The 4,923-nt window shown below is 40.5% G+C and overlaps 1 long non-coding RNA gene across 1 annotated transcript; it reads left to right on the top strand.

Moving 5' to 3' along the window:
* The first annotated feature begins 1,350 nt into the window (after positions 1–1,350).
* Positions 1,351–3,710, top strand: LOC122187458. Its single transcript, XR_006181321.1, has 3 exons — positions 1,351–1,444; positions 2,762–2,806; positions 3,073–3,710. It is a non-coding gene; the product is annotated as an uncharacterized LOC122187458 (long non-coding RNA).
* The last annotated feature ends 1,213 nt before the right edge of the window (positions 3,711–4,923 follow it).

Raw genomic sequence — 4,923 nt, 5'->3', positions numbered from 1 at the left:
ATTGTCAGAAAATATTTCAGCACGGCCTTTTCATAAGTAGAGTGCCAGTTAAAAGCAGATTATCGGGCCATGAATTTTAAACAGTGAGACTCATGGAAGGGTCAGGCTGTGTTCCACTCTCCAAACCATGCAATTAAGATCCTTTTTCCAATTAGTTTAGAAAATGGCTGCCTCTGAGCAAAAGAGATGTAGAGTAACACTGGAACTTGGCTTTTGTGTGTGTGTGTATGCAACTTCAGATGCTTTTCTTATCAAGTGTTCCTCCCTTGGTACTCTGTGTTTGTTTCCTAATGTGCATGAATAGCAAATACATGCTATACATATACATGCTTGTGTGTCCTGTACAGCAAGTGACAGAAGGCTTCCACCCTTTTAGATACTGATTCTGCATTAAGTTATGAACAAAGATGATCTTGCAGGGGGAGAATGAGGAAGAAAAGGACTTTGTAAATGGTGAATTTGAAATATGGCATTTTTATGTAAGTACAAAAATACTAATCAATAATCAATGGAGAAATAAGGTTATTATGAGCTTTGTTTTTGGACTTTTTATTTATTTGCAACCAGCAAGCAGGCAGATTTAATGGAAAATAAGCTTGAATGAGATAACAGCAGATATTTTATCCCACACTAGTGCATATTTTATTCATTTTTATACTATCAGTTAAAGTGTTTCACTATGTATGTGATCATGAACAGTTTTATCATCCCCCATACACCCTCAATCACAACTCTTCTACGCACTGCCATGCTGTCAGTAGCCTTCTGCACATACCAGCAGAGCCGACTACCCATGTCAAGATCTTCAGTATAGTTTTAAGAACAACATTTTGCCCTCAGGCTCCTAACAGCACATCGATTATACAGAAGCTGCTTCCCTATCAAACCTATATGAGCACTTGGTTTCATGCTGTAACTGGGAAATGCTTGCCTTCTACCAGCAGGCAGAAAGGGACGTAGGTATTACCTCCCCATTTGCCTCAAGCCCTAAAGGAAAGGTGCAGTTCTTGGAGCAGCCCAGTTTGGGAAGTTTTTCCTATGGGTGTGAGCTCCACAGTTCTATTCTCTGGGCTATGAAAACGATGGAAACCTTTTAACTGTAGTGATAGAGGGAAGGAAATCTCTCATTCACCAACCTCCCACTGAAATCTGTGGGACAAAATGCCTTCAAGGCTGCTCACGGATATAGCTAATTAATTGTACTGATTGGTGCCTGTCAAATGATTGTAATACACTGAGAGCTAATGGAGTGAAGGGGTTAGAAGGTCATGTATCTCACCTGTGTTTAAGAAACCAGAGTACAAATAGAAGCTCTCTTGGAGGGAATCCTTTCGCTCTGCTTGTCTTGGCTTTGCCCAGTATGGTGTGGGGTTTGTTAATTCTGTACGTTCAACAAATACCATCTCCAAGCAAGAAAGGAGTTTCAGCATGCTCTTTAACTTAGGTACCTGTCTAAAGTAATTTTTTGAATCGTGGGCTTATGTTGGTGAACGAGGAATCACTGAAAAATGGTGCAGGGATTGTTCTTTAGTTGTTTTTCTGGTTTCTATATTTTTTTTTTCTTATGTTTTTATATTAACTTTGTTGTAACTGAGTTTTATTTCTTGGATTTTCTACTAGTTTCAAGGATCTGGCCTTTCATATTGGGCAAAGCAATGGTTCTATAAACAAATTCTGTTGGTACAATAATTATACTTAGATTTAATATATTCTAGTATGATTATTTTTTCATTCACGTTAAAGCTCTACAAGGGGAATTTTCTGATCAAGTGTATTTTATTCTTCGTTGAACAATTTAAGGAGAAATGCATTCATACTATTCAGGAAGAAATTATAGACATGCTTTATAGCTGATTCATACTGATATCAAATGAATTCCATGACACACTGAATGTGGTAGCCTTTAATCATAGGAATCTGCCAGGTACTGCAGCTGCATAAATTAGGGACAATTAACTGGAAAAAAAAAAAAAAAAGTTGCACACATGCAGCTCGTTACTTTTAATTTGAAGTTTTATTTATTCTGGCACTGGTTTCTATCCCACACACCAGATGCCAGGTAAAAAATGGAAGGAATGAAATATTAGCTCTGGAGTCATGGCAGTGTTCTGCAAACAAGCAGGATAGGAACAAGTATATGTTTTGATGCTGGCATCAAAGACACGGAACACCAGGTTTCCTCTGGAGATTTGTCCCCAGTGTCTCCCAACAAATGCACAAGCGTGCAGCCTCAAGCCAGCAGGTGATGCTTTTGGTGCACGTCATAAAATCACTCTCTCTTTCTCTCCCACCTCCCCTCGCTTTGTGATCATCTATTCCGATGGCTTCTCTGCAGTACTTCTGCTGGGAAAGGCTCTGCAGCCATCTTGCACTCCAACACAGAAGCAAGGTTTGGCTCAGCAGCTGTGCAGTGCTTGTGGCTGTGCCTGGACTGTGCCCATGATACAGACCTGGCCCTGTGGACCCAAAAGGGACACCTCGTGCTTCCCAGGGGCCCACGCTGCTCTGCATTCAGCAACGTGTTACATCCATATGCTGTTCTACTCTGAAAAGCAGAAAATATGAAAGCATTTTGTGCATTACTTGGTAGAGCTAGGTCTGCTTGCCTTAGAATCTCAACAGTGTGGCTGAGGACATGGCCTGCAAGAATCAAGAAAATAAAATAGGGCCAGACCGAGTAAAAATGTCCCATTGGCTTTCAGCAAGCCTGTGGTGATCTCTCTCTCTTCTTGGTTTTATTTCTGTGAATTTCTTTCTGCAGGTTGCTGGAGGGATGCCCTGAGTAAAGGACCTCCAGATCTGCTCTGTGAGTAACCTATAACACTTACCGGGTCAAGCACTGTCTCTAAATAGTTATCAGTTAGAATGTGGTGCCTGATAGGAAAACTAAGAGTGACTTAAAGCTGCTTAAACTGTTTTTTGTGCTTGGTACCTAGAAGTAAGGTCATTTCCATCCCCCCCCACCCCTCCCCCCCCCCAAAAAAAAGAGAGATACAACATTCTCCTTTCAATGCTCATTGAAGATATTTGTTAATGCAGGCACGCCCCTCTCTTTCCCTATTCCTTCCCCAGGGACAGCACTTGCAAGAATCTGCAGTTTCCCATGTGCTGATGTAACCTCGTGTCATCTGCCACCCACTCGGCTGCCCTGCTGAGATTTGTTCCATTGCCTCCAATTCTGTGTTTTATCAGCTCTTTAAGCTGAAACTAAAAAACCCACACATAAAGTAGTTATTTTCGGAAGGGGAAACTGATGGCTCTCTTTGTACAGAAACATCTTACTTTCTCCTCAGCTCATTTTATAAATTACTGCCTGCTCCAAACTGGACTGTTTATCACTCTCATCCTCAGCAGGGCTTTCTCAGCCCGTCGGCAGCTATGTTTTGCCTTCCCAATTTGTTTAGCCAAGATTTAAGATAGACAGAGACCGCTGCTCTTATAAATCCTGATTTCATTAGTGATGAAGTGCCTGGCAAAAAGTCCCTGCGATGGATGCTCTGTGCTCCATCTCCTGTGCAGCCTAACTAGGCCTCACACAGCGCGATGAGCGCGGGATGGCCAGAGCCCAGCGACACGCGATAATAAGAGCTATGGAGAAAGTGGTCCCTGCGAGGCCTCATTATGGCTATTTCTGGGGCTAAGTTACTGCTTCAGAGGGTGGAAAAGGCATTTTTATGGTGACTTCCCCAGAATAAAATGCATCATTTCTATCTGGATCTGTCTTTCGTTTCCATTATGTTAGTACGGGTGTAAGACTTGCTAATTGGTACACAACACAGTTTGTCATACCTTTTGGAAACACAGCTTAACACTGAGGCATAACTGTCTCCAATTAGCTGATGAAAAATGACATCTGTGTAAACGTGCAGAGTGGAATTTTCCTCATCTGTCTGACTGTGGTATTTTTCCTCGTGGCTTTCTTTCACGGATGAGCTAAAATTGAGAGATGGAATGAGTTTTAAAAACGAAACAAATCAAACAGACGCTGTTGTTTGCACTATGCAGATAGATGGGTTAGCGTGGCTCATATTCCAGTTGGAGTGTGGAAGTGGGGAAGATGGATGTTATCTATCCTATTAACTGAAAAGTAACATAAATATTTCACAGAAAAGAGCTCCAACAGGATGAAAGCATCTCTTAGTAAAATGAAACATGCTTATGGCCCTTTCTTAAGGTTTTTTCAGAAGTAGGAATGGTTTTATAACTGACTTCTTACAATTTAAGATTATGTACATACACTCTTAAGAATATGTATAGACCAGGGTCTATAAAAAATTAGTTATAATGTGGGCAGTTATGTAAGATCAAGTATTTATTGTCAGTGGCTCTGGCTAACCTTAGGTGTCATTTGCACAAATTCTGAGTAGAATCAGTTGAATTCAGTGGTCAGATACTTTTAATGGCCTTCAATCAAAGTATAAATTCAAACTCTGAAGACAAAATCTGGCTGCCTGGGAAGAGCCACAAGAGCTGCAGTGTCAAAAACAGGTCTGAAAGAGAAATTAATGCATCTCCAACCACACGTGCCTGCATGGTGGGAGATTTTCAGGACTGCAATGTGGAACATGTCAGGCATATGTGACCTCTGTAAATAAAAAATAGATATTAATAAGCATTTAAACATAAGCTTTAATAGGTGCCTTTTCAGTCTGTCCTAACTCGTGATAAAGATGGCCTGAACCCTCGAGAGAACTTTTCTTCTGCTTTCTTTCACATTTACAAATAAAATGGCCTAAATAGAAGCCATGTGAATTTGTAACTGTAATACCATCTGTTTGTGTGAGAAAAAAATCATCTAGTCATATGGACTTGGGTTAAGATGATACATCTAATTATCAGAAAGTAAAAGAGCAAATCACATATAGGAACAGCAAATTTCAGCAGTACTCATTATTTAATTTCATGCTATTTCCTGAAAGTTCA

This window comes from Lagopus leucura, unplaced genomic scaffold (genome assembly GCF_019238085.1).
Source record: "Lagopus leucura isolate 7727_CA_CO unplaced genomic scaffold, USGS_WTPT01 Super-Scaffold_100047, whole genome shotgun sequence".
NCBI classification, from domain to species: domain Eukaryota; kingdom Metazoa; phylum Chordata; class Aves; order Galliformes; family Phasianidae; genus Lagopus; species Lagopus leucura.
The sequence above is the reverse complement of the archived record's forward strand: the minus strand, read 5'-3'. Positions and strand labels throughout refer to the sequence as shown.